Consider the following 17446-nt stretch of genomic DNA (forward strand, 5'->3'; position numbering starts at 1 on the left):
GCCAACCCTTAGGAGATTTTCATCTTGAGACTGTTTCCCTTCTTGCCACATCAGTTGTACTGTTGCCAAAAACATCAGCCTACTTAGGGAACATCCTTTTTTGCTCACTCTCATCCACTTCTGGACTCAAATAATAAACACTCACTCCCACATCTGCATCAATAATTTTTTTCTCCTTTTCATTAGTAATTCACCTAAAACAATCCTCACTAACCTCATGGGCCAATCTTTTTTAACATGTTCTTAATACCCTTAGTACTAAACTACTTCCTATTTTTTTCTCTTCCCTTTTGCTTTGTTTTTCTTTTTTTTATTTTGGGAAGAAAATTTAGATTTTACTTATTTATTTATTTTTATTTAAGAATATTATGGGGGTACAAATGTTTGGTTACATGGATTGCTTTTTTACTGCCTCAGACAATGTTATAAGTGTGCTCATCACCCACATAGTGTACATTCTATGCATTAGGTATGATTTCACCCATCCCCTCCTCCCCCCCACCTGTTTTATTTCCATGGAGTTTTACATCCTATGGTGCACATGTGTGCTGTTTGGTTAGTGCCAGTTTAACAGTGAGTACATGTGGTGTTTGTTTCACCATTTTTGCAATACTTTACTGAGGAGAATGGTCATCAGTTCCAGGTTGTTACAAAAGATATTAATTCACTTTTTATGGCTGAGTAGAACTCAATGGTATACATATACCACATTTTATTAATCCACTCTTGTATTGATAGGCACTTGGGTTGTTTCTACATCTTTGCAATAATGAACTGTGCTGCTATAAACATTCGAGTGCAGGTGTCTTTTTTATAGAATGTCTTTTGTTCTTTTGGGTAGATGCCCAGTAATGGGATTGCTGGATCAAATGGTAGTTCTACTTGTATCTCTTTAAGGTATCTCCATATTGCTTTCCACAGAGGTTGCACTAGTTTGCAGTGTTTGGGGACTTTCTGATAAAGGTCATTGTCACTGGAGATAAGTGATATCTCATTGTGGTTTTGATTTGCATTGGGGTTAGGTGATACCTCATCGTGGTTTTGATTCACATTTCCCTGATGATTAGTGACACTGAGCATTTTTTCACATGTTTATTGGCTATTAGTCTATTTTCTCTTAAAAGTTTCTCTTCATGTCCTTTGCCCACTTTTTAATGGGGTAGTTTGATTTTTTTTTCTTGCTGATTTGCTTGAGTTCTTTGTAGATTCTGGTTATTAGCCCTTTATCATATATAGCATGAGTATATTTTCTCCCATTCTGTAGGTTGTCTATTTGTTCTCTTGATTGTTTCCTTGGCTGTGCAGAAGTGTTTTAATTTAATCAAGTTCCATTTATTTATTTTTGTTGTTGCTGGGATTGCCACTGAAGTCTTCTTCATAAATTCTTTGCCTAAGCTGATATCTGGAAGAGTTTTTCCAACACTTTCTTCCAGAATTCTTACAGTTTCATGTCTTAGGTTTACGTCTTTTACCTATTTTGAATTAATGTTTGTGAGTGGTGAGAGATATGGATATTGTTTCGATCTTCTACCTGTGGCTATCCAATTTTCCCAGCACCATTTATTGAATAGGGATTCTTTTCCCCAGGGTACATTGTTGTCTGCTTTGTCAAAGATCAGATGGCTGTATGTGGATGGTTTTATATCTGGGTTCTCTCTTCTGTTTCATTGGTCTATGTCTCTATTTTTGTGCCAGTACCATGCTGTTTTGATTACTGTATCCTTGTAGTATAGCTTAAAGTCTGGTAAAGTGACACCTCCAGATTTATTTCTTGTGCTTAAGGTTGCTTTGGCTATTTGGGCACTTTTCTGGTTCCAAAAAAATCATAAAATTATTTTTTCTAGATCTGAGAAAAATTATGTTGGTATTTTGATGGTGAGTGCATTGAATCTGTAAATCACTTTGGGTAATATGGACATTTTAACAATGTTTTGTTTTTCTTTCAAAGAGGATTCATAATATTTTGGACTGCCAAAATATCTGCCATTCTGAAGGAACTCAGCTCTCTAATTCTGCACAGAAGTAGAAAAGTCATTTGTTTCTACCCACTATTGTATTTTAAAATGTTAACCTCAAAAGATGCTCCACATTTTATGTCATCAAGGAAATGCAAACTAAAACAACAAGGAGATACTACTACACACCTGTTAAAATGGCCAAAATCCAGAATTGACAACATCAAATGCTGGCAAGGATGTGGAACACAGGAGCTAAGTCATTGCTATTGGGAATGCAAAATAGCACAGCCACTACAAAAGACAGTTTGGAAGTTTCTTACAAAACTAAACTCCCTTAGCATGTGATCTAGTGATCACACTCCTTTATATTTACCCAAAGGGATTGAAAACTTATATCTACATCAAAACCTGTACACAGACATTTATAGCAGCCTTATTCATAATTGCCAAAACTTGAAATCAACCAATATGTCCTTCAGTTGATGGACAAATAAATAGTGGTATATCCAGACAATGAATTATTATTCAGTGCTAAAAAGAAATGAGCTATCAAGCCATGAGAAGACACAAAGGAAACTTAAATGCATATTACTAAGTGAAAGATGCCAATCTGTAAAGTCTACTGTATGATTCCAACTATATGAGATTCTTGAACAGGTAAAAATACGGAAGCAGTGAAAAAGATCAATGGTTGTCAGATGTTAGGAGTGAGTGAGGGAGAAACAGGCAGAGCACAGAGGATTTTTATGGCAGTGAAAATGCTTTGTATGGTACCATAACGGTAGATTCATGATACATTTGTCCAAACTCACACAATATGTAATACCAGGAATGAACCCTGATGCAAACTATGTACTTTGAGTGATTCTGTTGTGTCAATGTAGGCTTATCAATTGTAACAACTGTATCACTCCAGTGGGGGATTTTGATAACGGGGAAATTATGCATGTGGAAGGGCAAGGGAGTAGATGAGAAATCTCTGTAACTTCCTCTCAATTTTGCTGTGATTGCTAAGACTGCTCTAAAAAAATTAGGTCTTTAAATAAATTTTTATGCTGCATTCTAACAGTAAGATTACCATATTTATATGAATCCAAAGAAATAACCAATTTCCAAGTACTCTCTGTCAATCAAAAGAGCAACAGGCATTTAGAGCAATGCTTAATGTGTGTAAAAAAAATACACCTGGAAATCTTGCTTAAATGCAGATTCTGATTTGGATAGATCTGGGGCTGGAAGATTCTGAATTTCTAATAAGCCCCTGGGAGATGACAATGTTGCTGATTATTGGCCAACACTTTGAGCAGCAAGAAATTAACAAAAAACCTTAAGTGTTTACTAAGTGCACAACGTGTTCGCCATAATGGTATAGTTGTGGCCCAGCTTTCAGACAGAATAACTACAGACTGGATTAGGGTGAAGGATTTTCAAAGTAGGTCTCAATTGGTGACATATTAAGAGGAATATATTCTATTCCACTGCATGAAATAAAATATTTTTACATGATAAAAAACATGCTTCAAAAATACATATACATTTATGTTCCATGTCGTCAGAAATATTTCAAAGAATTATAACCCTATATATAGCCCAGCTGTTACATAATTAGCTTCAATTGTCTTTGCTCATATGAACTTTCACCATCAGTCCTTTAATATCAAGAGCTCTAATTTTTTTATTTTAATCAGGTCAAATCCAGATTTTGAGGAATGTGAATCTTATAAAATTTGGAGAACTCTTTAAGAAAAAGAATATCAAATTATGAACACAAAAATAGATGTAAAAGTGAATGTTTATTTAGAAAAATTTTCAGGGCCACCCTACAGTCACGGGGCATGAGGAGACATGTCATGGAAGGGATGTCAGAGTGGACGAAGACCATGGACTTAACCAATCACAGTAAAAATAGCATCCACACACCTTACACTCCCAGAACTTTGGATGGGTCTGTGAAGGTCAGGGGCCCTGAAGCCAATGCCTTAATGTCTTCACAGTAGATTTCTCTGGTTTTAATTCAACTCCTGATAAGCTGGAGTTTGTCTATTAATATTTTTTAATACAGGCAACCAGTGGTATAATTTTAAATCTAAAACATTTAAGTACTTTTTAAAAGGCTATTGTTTCAAGAAAGTATACACAGAAATACAAATATGTGTGTATATATGTGTGTGTGTGTGTGTGTGTGTGTGTGTGTGTGTGTGTGTGTATATATATATATATATATCACAATATCTTTTTAAAGGTATTACTTTGCCTACCACAGGTAGCACCTGATTTAGAACTGGCTCCTCTCTGGAAAGCCATCTGTTTGGAACTCAGAACAGCCCAGCTGTTACATAATTAGCTTCTCAGTGCAGTCCACAAAAACTCTATTTGTTGTACAACATATATTCCATAATAACATAGTACATAAAATCTGTATTAGTAGTTTTCTTCTACCACATTGTATGAGAATTCCTCTGCTCTGGGATGTCCAGGACGTGGAACTTCCCAACCTTCAATGACTCCAGGCTTCATGTTCACTGTGCAGATGGGATTATAACCCTCCAGCCCCACGTCGATGGCCACAGCAACGCCAGAATAAGGCAGGGAAGAAAACTGAGTAAAGGATAAGGAAGTGAAGACCTCCCACATCTCCCTAGGAACGCTCCTCAGTCCGAGCTCAACAACCGGGGCACGCTCCTCTTCCTTAAGAAAGCTCCAGAATATGGTCTATCTCTTTCCTTTCTTGTCCTCTGCTACTTCCAGCCTGGGCCCTCCTCCCTCTATGACCAATGGGAGACAAGACATATTACCCCAGCCTCTCTCTTTTCCTCTCATTCCTAACGTAATAGCGGTCTTTGCAATTTTCAAATGTGGTAGTGCTGGTACTTGAATATGTAAAGAAAAATAAACGGAACAATAAGATTCTTTCCTGTGAACAGAGGTCTTTGGGTAGGGTGCACTAAAGACAAGAGTAAGCCTTATCCCATTTGATGAGAAAAATGCAGTCTCAACCCTGGCTGTTCCAGATTACAGAAATCAAAACCAGGTCCTAGGACGGGCATGGGGAGGGATCCTACACCATTAGCAGAAGGACTGAGTTGGTGAGTTGAGACTTAGGAAGCTTCTGAGGATAATAACCTGGGGTAGTGATAGCAAAGAAGAGAAGGGGATATGGGGACCTCCCTTTTTCTCGTCTCTCACCGCCAACCTGCTCTGCCATCCCAGACACTTCCTTAGGTCTTGGTGGACCAGCAGGGGAAGAAGTGAGGAATGGAGGACAAGAGTAGACTTGTAGGAAGCTCTCCAGGTGCAACACTAGAGATTAAAAAAAGAACAGCCTAAGCAGTAGCAATAGAGAAGAAAGGGGATTTGTGCAACTATGTAATTAAGGAGGCTTTCTGCGGGGGCTAGTCCAACTCCAGGAATGCAGAAGGCACCTGTGTAGAAAGTCACATCAGACAGGGTTGGAGCAAGAAAGTTGGGAGGGTTGTCTCCTCCTTCCTTGAGGTTCAGAGTATCCTTATACATATAAAGTATGATGCCTTTGAAATCTTTAACTTCTTCCCTGACTCTATCCCATTGTGCTTGAAAAAAAGTATTACTGCCTTCCACAAACACAGTTGCTCAGCTAAACAAAGTCTTTCACTCCTGATCAGACTGAAATCTGTGGAAAATTCTTGCCAAGAGAAGCAGTGTCCAAACAGCCTTTGTCTACCAAGCAAAATGTGTTCGTTTTAGAAAAAACCTCAAGCTGAAGCCCCCAGTTACAAAGCACAGTCCCGACAGAACTCTAGAATTCACACCCCCAACCCGCGATCAACACTTCTGTTTCATTTCCTATGGACTCTCTCCCCACTAACTTTAATTAAGGGAAAACAATTTTTCAACTTTTATTAAAAGATGTAGACATTTTATCCAAGAAACTTGATGTGTTTCCCAGAGCTGTGGTTGTGTCAATTAAATTCTCATTTATCGCAGGCTAGTTATTTGTGTGGCCAATGAATCACACAGTCTGAGTATCCTTTTCTCTGCCAACCTGTTTCCAACACGGCACACACAGATATGTAACACAGGCACATATTTTGAAGACCCAGGGATCTTCGGGCTTCATGCAGGGGGCACTTTGGACTCAATGGCCCTGCCCCTCCCCACACACATGTGCCACACACACACCTTATAAATTGGTAGGTTGGCTTGTTTTCCCTGGCTGTTTCTCTCTGAACATAATCAAGCATGATCTATATATCCTCAGACCACACCAGTCTGTATAAAAGCCAAGTTACTATTTATCTATCTCTGCCTTGACCTATTAACACAGGCCCTCCTACCCCTTCAAACCTCTAAACTTTCATATTAGATGTGATCCAAACACAGCCCATTCTACCAGAATCTGTAATCTACCTTATATCCCCCTCCACCAGTTCCATCTTCCTGCACTGATGTCCACCAACAAAGTATCCCTGTTCCTATAGTACAATGAAGGTGCCCTTCTCTTCCAGGAGCCTTGAGAAGGACCATAGTGCCAAAGCCATGGCTTAGTATCATGTTGCTTGACACCGTTGTACAACAACATTGAACTTAGCCTGTAGGCCAGCAATGTTCCTGAGAGGGTGCCTTGTTGTTGACTTCACTTCTTGCATCAGCACTGTGGTCCTGAGTCCCTCTGGCGCCGAAGTCACCAGTACCATAGTACTCAAGAGTCTGAAAGTGCCCTCTGCCCTCTTTCCCTCCTTGGTGTCTCCCATGGTTGAACCAGGAAGCTCTAAGCAGCACTGTCCTGGATCCCAGATCTCAAATCCCTTCTGCTTTTCCCATACCTTTCTCTTTGCAGAGCTCATGCACAGATAAACTCTTGACAAGGAGCAACCTGAAAACAATTTGAACGAGAGACATGATGCTTTAGTCATCCATTTATTCACTTGACATTTATTAAGTGCCTACTATTTTTCTGATTCAGTCCCAGGGGCTGGATTTAGAGTGGCGAAAAGTAAAAACAATCCCCTGCCTCCAGATCTGGTAATCTAGTAGGAACTCAAGTAAACAACAAATGCAGCATGAAGAGTGTTAGGATCAGAGAGGAACAGAGAGGTGTTGGAACCCAGCACACTGGTTAAGAGAATGGCTCTGGGGTCAAACTCCCTGAGACTGACTTCTAGCCCCATCACTCACTAGCTGTATGGCCTAGTGAACCTTACTGTGCCTCATTGTCCTCATCTGAAAAATTATCTTGACAGCTGGGTTGTTGGAAGTACTGGATAGAGTAAATATGCACAAGAATTAATATTGTCTTACTTAACTTTGTTAAGTGATTTCAGCTAACCCATGTTACTTAGAAATGTGTACAGTTTTAGTAGCTATTATAAACATATTAAAAAGTAATTATCATTAGTATGTAATTTGCAAAATTTGTGTGATTATCTTTGGTCTCTGGAAATCATGAAAAGCAAAGTATTACAAAATGAGCATAAAAGCCCATGACCCCATTTAAGAGGTAATTAGAAATTCAGGAAAGTGATTATCTTAAAAACAAAAAACAAACAATAAAAAGATACATTTCTTCTAGAGAACCTCAATGCCAAGAGAACTCAACCTCAGCCCTCTACTGTTTCTATATGGCAACGAGGGACCTGATAGATTTGGGATGGTTGGTGGGGAATGATCCAATATGATTTTTTGTTTTGTGTATACCAACACAACTGTTCGATTGCTTTTTGGCTATCCAGTCAGCTATGGTGCTGTTGCGTAGACCTAAAAGGTCCATGATGACAAAGTAATTTCAACTCCTATGCCTATAGCAATACATGTCTTATAGCAACTCATTTACTCCACACCAATGATTTATTGCATTTGTATGTGTGCACATATAAGTCTGCCGTGACAAGATGATGCATGGTAATTAATTTGTCAACATAGTTTTATGTAATGTAATCCAGCCCTACTAAATGCACCACATTTAATAAAAGAAAGTGCTTAAACAGAACCTTGCTCTGAAAAGTCATTTGGTGTGATGGTGAAACATCAGGAAACCAAAGCAGAAATGTAAGGCAGGAAGCCGAAATCTAAAACAGTGCTACAAATCCCAGAGAGGCAGCCTGTTGGAGCTGTGAAGGCTTCCCACCCCAAACTGTGCTGTTGTCCTTGCATTACATAAAACTGAATGTTCTTCTGGGAACCCGAAGAGAAAGAAATGAACTCAATTTCTTATTCTTTCAGATGGCCTGAAAATTCTTACATGAAATATTAGAGGAGATCGCTTGGGCTGGAGACACTTGAAGTTCTGGGAGTGCTTCTGTTCTGAGCCTTGGTTCTCAGCAGTGACATCATTGCTGGTATAGCTTACCTTTCCACAGAGAGCTGGCAGTTAGCATCTCATCTCATGAGTGAAATTGTTTTTGTTTAGTTTGTTTGGAAAGAAAAATTGATTTGCTTTTTTGTCTTTCAATATAATATTAGTGATATGCTTACTTGAGTGGAACATCTTAGAACAGACTATTTTTCTCCCTTCAATTAATTGCTGCTGAATTTCTTATTATCTAGACAAGCTCTTTTTATTGTTTTATTTCAGAATATTATGGGGGTACAAACATTTTGGTTACATATAATGCCTTTGCCTCACCCAAGCCAGGGCTACAAGCATGCCCTCCTCCCATACAGTGCACTCTGCATCCATTTTTTGTGAGTTTGCCCACCCCAACCATCCCCCTCCCACTTGACTGGCACACAATGAATATTACTACCATGTGAGCACCTTAGTGTTGATCAGTTAGTACCAATTTGATGGCGAGTACGTGTGGTGCTTTTTTTTCCATTCTTATGATACCTCACTTCGAAGGATGGGCTCAATCTCTGTCCAGGATAATATAAGAGGTGCCAGTGCACCATTGTTTTTAGTAGTTGAGTAGTATACCATAGTATACATATATCACATTTTCTTAATCCACTCGTGTATTGATGGGCACTTGGGTTGTTTCCACATCTTTGCAATTGTGAATTGGGCTGCCTTAAACATTTGAGTGAAGATGTCTTTATTATAGAATGTCTTTTTTCCTCTGGGTAGATGCCTACTAGTAGGATTGCCTGGCCAGCCAGCGCAGTGTGATCTGACCCATAGGAGGATGCCTGGCTCCTACACTGACCTTCACACCCACTCAGATAGGGATGTACCTGAAGTCAGTGCAGTGTCTTTTTATTTTTTTAAAGACGTTTGAGATTGAAAATAATCAAAGCAAGTTATAAAAAGTTGTATAATCTAAAAAAGTTCTGCCTGAATATTCTGTTGTGCTTAAAGGACCTCGAAGTAGAAATAGACAAACTCCCACATCCTTCTCACACCGCCCTGCTTACACACCATGATCCTTACACAGCTCATCTTACCTCCTGCACAAATGACCTCTTTCTACAAGAAATAGCAGTTGATGTGGAAGATGACCTCCCATCTCTTCCACTATTTGGCTCCTGTTTCATGAGGGCTGTACACAGGATAATAACCTATGCAAATTAGTCAAGGAAAAGACCAAGACCTCCACCTCCCTATTAATGTCACTGCATATTTCCCAGAGAAGTTTTTCATGATTTATGTCTCCCCTTCTGCCCTTATTGACTTCGTTTATACTTTGTTGATTTGCATTCCTTCATATGTGTATCCAAAAATATTTATTTTCTGTATTCGTAATCTCTAGATCACTCTGCATACACTTCCAAGGCCACATGGCCAATATTTCGTCTGTAATGCTAACCAAGAGACATCTGTCCTTCATTTTGTCATGCCCCTGTCACAGGACTTTAAACCCTGAAAGGGTACATAGACTAATACACTGAATTTCTTGCAAAAAGTGCTTTTGTAATCAGAAAATAACAAATGATAGGCAGATATGTTTACTTCAGGAAATTTGAGACTTAACAGTATTAAGGGAGCATAACTGCTAAGACACTGGTGTATGTCATTTTTTTTCTACAAGAGATGGATAAATGTCAAGTTTCTACAGCAATCAAAAATATCCCCATGCAATCAATAGGAATTGTAGCCAATCCACAATTACATTTAAATAAAAGTTTTATACTTAAATAATCAATCTTTCCCCCTAGAAATATGTCTTCATTTTTAATTAAATCCCTCAGTGTTCTATAGTTTTGTTAATAAAATTTACAAGTAATTATACTCTCTTTTTAAAATAATTTTTAAGCATTTTTTATGTTTTTTGCTCTTGTGAATGGCATCAGAATTTTTCATGAGTATGGCCAGTGTATTGGAAAGCCATTACATTTTATATGTTAATTTCTTACTGAACTCTAGTTAATCCTAATAGCTCTTCATTAAAACTCACATTTTGGCAAAATAAGAAAAAGTATCTCTTACGGAGACCAAACCAAACCAAACAATAAAAACAGAAGACAAGAGGATCAATGATAAAGTAACGTCAAAGATGGTTGGAGAGCTTCCTTAGCTTCACGTGTGTTTGTGTACATGGAAAAAAGGAGAAGTTGTGTGATATTTTTGATGATTTGTTTTTACATGTGTTTGGATGACTTTATATATGAGTGTATGTCATATAAGAAGTTCTCAAATAATGTTTGTTAAAGAAATAAATATAAATTACAAAGCAGAATTTGAAGAAATGAGTAATAATATCCATAATTGTATGAATGAAAACACTAATTTTATATTTATTCAAGAGTGATGAGGGGAATGCACCCCACAAAAGGCAAAGAAATGCTCAAATGGTCAAACTGGGTGCATTAATCCATGAATTCTGTCTGGTACAGTTGACAGAATTGGGATTTTAGATGGTGGTATACGTCAGTTCAGGACTCAAAGGCAAAAGAAATGTACATTTTAAATCAATAATGAACTCAAACAAATCTGCCAAAAATTTGTATTCTGGGACTGGAGGTTACCAGGAAATAGGGCAAAGAACTTGGACAAGGCCATAGCAGCAGCAGGGCTGGTGACGAGGGATATTTAGACCAGAGCCCACCATTCCTCACTTATGTGTAAAGTTCATCATACTGGCCTTTCTAAAACTGACGATTCATTAATACAAAATCCTATTCCTCTACGTGAGGGTTACTACTTAAATGCTGATAGGATTATTTTCAGGTGTTTTGATATAACAAATAAAGGTAGGATGACAAACATAGTTGTTATAATTAATCAAGAACTAATTAAGCCACTCAGGTCTGCTCTTTCTACTGAAGTTTGTAACCCAAAGTAGTAAAGAGAGCTCCTAATAAACTCTAAGGCTGTTAACCTTCCAAATGCCAGGGATACTAAAGGACCATGTGAAAGTGAAAGCCTCTCAAAATTCAATCTCAGCATTTTGTTTCCTTGGAAAAAATTTTTAATTCCTAGGTTCAGTAAGATTGTTCAACTGTGGGTAGTGTGGGTAGTGTGTGTGTGTGTGTGTGTGTGTGTGTGTGTGTTTACAAGCTCAAGGAAAAGTCCCTATCAACCTGGTTTCAAATTTTGTGTATTAATCTGTGTAGGAAACTTTCTTTATTTGATAAAAGAAAGGGAAAAAAGAGACATCACATTGACTTAAAAGTTTTTACTGATTTCTAACTATGCCTGAGGAGTTTCCACTGTATCTTCCAATCAGCAAAGGATTTGGGACTCTTTTTGGTGTGCCTGAGATTACACAGACAAATTACTTAAGAGCCCAAGGAGATTATCTCTAATTGGCATAAAAAGGATATGGCATTAAAAACAAAACTCTCTGAAACTCTGACAGTGTTTGGTGCCCAAAGGGTAAGGCAGTTCCCTATGCGGAGACGCTGTAGAAATAAACACATCAGCCTGTGATAGAAGGTTGCCTATTGAGGTCTTATTTAGACTGGGAAGCTTTAGCATTATGGTTCACAAAGCTGTGTTGTTCTTGCTAATGAGGCCAAATGACAGACTCATCTTGGAGCCCCGTCTTCTTGCCTTTGTTATAGCCAATGAATTCTCATTGTTTATAAAATACAAATACTAGTGCTCACGAAAAGTCAACATGCGATCCTTGCAGTCTGGATTATGCAGAACCAGAAGTTGAGGACACTTTGGGGAGCAGTGGAAGGGGCAGGGAGATGGGGTTCATACTAGCAGACAGATAAGCATAGGTGGCAGGGAGTTTTGCTAGGTATTTGGTCAATGATTACAATTGCAAATCACTGACAGGTCATGGATGGTATTAAAGTTTTGGCTCTCGATGGTTTTAAAATCCCATGAGAAAAATAAGATAGATTTATCCTAAAATTGAATAATAATAACAACATGCAAAAGGCAATTAAAAAAAACCCTAGGGCAAAGATCAACAAAGTTGGGAAAGCCATTAGAGATCTTCAGTCAAACAACAGCCCATCATTTTGTAGTTGAGGGAAATGAGGTCAACAGAGATTAAGTGGTTTGCCTATGGCCACATGGATGGCCAGTTTGTGTGACTCAGACTCAGATCTTATGTCCCTACCACCAAGGAGAGAGAGAAATGACCGTGTAACCCAGTAGGCTCTAAACGTTTTACTGAATGTGTAAGTTAAAATAAAAAGAACAGAAAGAAAAGAAACAAGCAAACAACAACAGAAACCAGAACGTAAGGGAGGGTGCTATGGTCTAAATGTTTGTGTCCCCTCCCAAAATTCATATGCTGAAAACTTAATCACCAATGTGATGGAATTAGGTGGGGCCTTTGGAAGGTGACTAGATCACCCTCATGGGATTAGTGCCCTTATAAAAAGGCCCCAGAAAGCTGCCTTGTCCCTTCTACAACACATGAGGTTATAGGAGAAACCAGCCCCTCACTAGACACTAAGTCTGCCAGTGCTTTGATTTTGGACTTCCCAGTCTCCGGATTGTGAGCAACACATTTCCACCGGTTATAAGCTACCCAGTTCATGGCATTTTGAGGAGTGCAAATGGACTAAGACAGAGGGACGAAATTGCAAAGAGCAGACAGGAAGGGAGTGGGCCGAGGGAAGAACACTGGGCACAGGCACGGACAGGGAGGCAGGACCAGGCCTGGGAGGCAGTAGAGACTGGAGGCCCTGAGCTGAAGAGACCTCATCCAAGGGCGTTGGGAGTAGAAGGATGAAGCAAACATTTTCCCTCTGGCACCCTCCAGAACAAACTTTGGTTTTGAGATTCTCTTCTAGGGTTAAAGCCAACATTGTCCAATCAGACCATTCCCCTCATTATCCTCTAAACACCCATATTCCTTCAAAACCCTAGTCTTTGCTCAAGCTGATCTCTGACTTTCAAGGTCAGATGGAAAAGCTGCTACCTTTAGAATGTCCCTGATTCTCGGGCCCACCTAAAGCTCTGTTTCCTGAACTACGTTGTGGGCCAGCGGCAACACTCATGCAAACAGGTAGGTTTTAAGCTTTGGACAGACAGGCGTTATGCCTTACACTTATTGTGTGTCACACTGCATGCTCACAGCAATATGCAGCATGTCATGGGCTCTTAATAATCGCTTATTAGCCAAATAATGAAGGAAGCCTTTCTTCCAAAGGACTGTGCATCTGTCATTGATTCTTATCACCCATCCACAGGTTTTGACCTGAGCTACAAAATGATGATGATGATGATGATGATGATGATGAAGACAATGATGACATTAATAACAATAACAGTCACATTTCTGTTTGCTATTCCAGAAACTCTACAAACAAATATGTATTATTCCACTTAATCCTTGGTATAAACTTAGAAGATACAAATTGTTATAATCACCACTTTTAGTAGAAGAAAATTAGACACCAAATGCTGATCACAAGAAGCCAAAAAAATTGCTATGCAGAAAGTTTCTAACATTCGAGGCCCAGGACAGATTAGGGCCCTGCGACACTGGTCTTTTCATTCCGTAGCATTCATCTATCTTCTCAACTCTCTGCCTTCATCCCCACTGTAAGTATCCTGAAAAGGCTGTTCCACACTTTCCTTGTTCTTTAAAGCCCGGATCCCATGCCACCTCTTCCAGGAAGCCTTCCAGGGATATGCCAGCCAGAAGACTCTCTTTCTTCACCTCATTTCATAGGCCTGTCTGTGCCATTCACCTGTCCCTTATGCATTTGTGCTGTGAACAACCTTCTAGCATACAGACTGGTTTATATTTTAAATATTTTTAGATTTTCATGAGATAATTAGGGGTAAATATTCCCTTACCCATTGGTATACTTATTCCATACTTACCTTTTTCTTTCCATGTAAAAGCCGGCAAGATACTTAAGATTTTAACAACCTATAAGGCAGGGATTTCAGCCTTTAACTATAAATACTTGACTATCAATTCTACGTGGAGGGAGATTGTATGAGATTATCACTCTGCCTCTTCCCTTACCCACCCACACCTGCCACCAGGTAAGAAGAGTGAGGTATCTGATTGGAAGGTTTAGGAGAAGGATGTGAACAGATGTAGCTTGGTCCTTTCCTTTTCTTTTTCATAACCTGGTGTCTGCAAGCTGTGTACATTTTGCTCAGTTCCTTCAGGACCTATATTTAATAAAGTAAATCCTGCTGATTGGCTAGAGAAGAGCCTGCTTGAGACTGGGCAGACAAATATGTCAAACCCTAAAGTTCAGTATTAAGGGGCACACTGTTGCCACATACCTGCACCAAGATTTCAATAGTTCTACCGGAAATAAAACTGATATTTTGATTGCCATATGCCTGACTCTTTGTCTAGTTCTCAATGGTTCTGAGATTGGTCATGGGAGAGTGATACTATTTATCAAGCTCTCTAAAAACTGCACCATGGACCAAAAGTTGTGGGCTTTTTTTTTAACATAAGAAAGAAATTTGCAATAAGAATGCTTAAGTACAAAGCTTGCATTAAGTACTAAACATGTAATTTTGCTAACCAATATTTTATTTAATCTTTGCATCTCAGGAATAAAACTATCATTGAACCTGATGCTTTTATAAAAATTATATAGTTGGGAAAAGAGTTTGGACTCTTTAGTAATGCCTTCCATGCTGGTTTGCCAGTCCTTTCTGTTCCAGTATGATGCATATGCTATACTGTTAACTAGCTTACTATACATAGCAAACACTTCGTAACAACATGAAATGACAATAACTAGCACCAGAGAGAGAGAGAGAGAGAGAGAGACTACAAGTCCCCTAATAAGGAAGTAATGTCATTCTTAAATGTTTCCATATTAAGAAGTCACACAAGAATCTATTACAGTATTATATATTATAATATGCTATGTCGACCATACCTAAATCTCCAAATTTTAGGGGGAAACATTGTTTTAGGGTTTTTTTCTTATGAAAAGGATAATCCCTATTTCTTTCATTTAAGAGAGACATTAGCAAAATATAACGATGTTGTGTTTGGGATTCTTTTAACATTTTTAAGCCCCAGACTGGCAAGAACAAAGAATCACTTTGCTAACTAATGTATTAAATATGTTGTCTATTTATATAGTAATTGTTTGATGGAAAATTCTCTTCTTTTGTTCCTTCTTATCTTTTCTTCCTTCTTGTCCATGCAGTGTATTTATGAATTATGCATGTGAACATAATTAAAAGTAACAATTGGTGAATTGTACTCCATGGACATTGTTCCATGTTTCAAGTCTTATTTAGACTAAACCAAATTTATGCAAAGAGAAGAGCTTATAATTAAATTCATCACCATCCTTCCTGGGAAGATTTCCTTTATGTAAAACCCATTGCTTGCTAGAGGCTGTTTTTCTCACCAAAAGCTTTGCTTAGTATCATTTTGAAAAATCACTAGACAATTTAGCAGCAATCCCCACTCCTTCCTACAAATGAAGGTTTCCTATAACTGGTTATCCATCTTCCTTTATCCTCTACAGCATGGTTAGTCTGCGTGCCATGTAGAACTGTTAAGAACCAGCTTCTACCATGGTTCTGCTATTTGCAAACTAGGAACAGATACAATACACATTCCACAATGTGGAATGAGATCAATTGCTGAAATTCTCTCCTTTGATTACCCTCAGGAGCTTCCATAGTAATTTTTCATCTTTTGTTTGCTTGTTTATTTTTATGTTTTAAGTACAAGAATCCTGGAAAAGGAAAAAGACAGCTGAGATGCTCAGAAAGATATTGCTCTATCCACAGGAATACTTACTCCGTTGACAGAGAAAAAAAGATTCCTGTAAATACTAGCCCAGCTCCAAGCTTCTTTCTTCCCAATGCACATTTTTCAAAGTATTCTTTCTTTAAGAAAATACATTTTACTAAATGGTTCTATTTTTTTTTCCAAACTGTGATCCAAACCCTCTGCTTAGTGTCATGTGCACATTTACTGAAAATCATCTGCACTTTATCATATATGAAAGCCTGGAATATTCTGCTCAGAACTCATCTCCATATCTTACTAGCACATACCTGGACAGTCTTTCTCTTTCTTGACCTAGGTCATCCTTAGCAATTTCTATCTCTGTGCTTATTATTTCCCTGAAACAAAAAGCCCTTCTGTGAAGATACCATGTGATGAATTTGTAGCAAGAAATTGACTATTTCCTTTCCTGTCAACAAACTATCATTTTTGATTGTAAGACTATTTCTCTGCAATGTGACAATATCATGAGGATGGATAGACCTGAAGAAACTTCGGAGTTGCTCTTGGACTCGGGAAAGAACGTGATGTGCGATCACTGTACCCTGGCCTGCTTTTGTAAAATGCAGTTTGATATTCTCTCCTCTTCCTCCCTCTTCTCTCCCTTCACCCAACATTTGAAAAATGTCATGTTTAAAAGCTTTGGCTGGCCCATGGTGTCATCCACTTGATCCATCATCATCTTCTCAGCTCATCTTTCTCTCTATTAAAAATAAGATATTTATATTTCTAGGTGAAATAGGAGAAACCTAGGCCTGATAAATGACTTCCTGTTGTCATTATTGCTGGGTAGTATATTATTGGAGGGAGTTCAGTGATGATCTAGTGTTATTGCCTTCTGTTCTGCTGACTGGAAACGATCACTCACATCCACATACTGTAAAGTTTATTTTTAAGAATCAAACTGTTAATTAAAGAGAAGAATAATGAAGAGAGGCAGCACGTATAGAAAGGTGGCGACAGATGTCACAGGCTGCAAGTGTTAAAGCCTGTTGAGGAGATACATGGATTCTCTTAAATTATCCCCTAGCTCTGAAGAGTTGAGTGAAGTCAATTATTATAGATCTCAAGGGAAAGAAACAGTTCTTTGAAATAAGCACTTGGCCCTGTTTACTGCAGAAACTCCTTATCAACGGGGAAGGCAGCCTCTTCACAAACAGGCTAAAGACCTTCCCACCAGGACCTGGAGTGTAACCACATTGTGGCCCTTTGAAATGCCCCAAGAAGTTTAGGAGATGCCTTTAGGAGGTACCCAGACATAGCATTCAGTGCCCTCAATCACACGGCGAAGAAAGCACTATTTGTATTGCTAGCCCTCCATTCTATACCTAGTCAGTCTCAGGTGGTTCTGAGTATTTCTTTAACATCATCCATCATGGGTCAAATCTTCTGACTTAACAAAGAGATAGAAGACTCTAAACCTCCTGACAGTCT

This window comes from Lemur catta, chromosome 8, assembly GCF_020740605.2.
Source record: "Lemur catta isolate mLemCat1 chromosome 8, mLemCat1.pri, whole genome shotgun sequence".
Classification (NCBI taxonomy): domain Eukaryota; kingdom Metazoa; phylum Chordata; class Mammalia; order Primates; family Lemuridae; genus Lemur; species Lemur catta.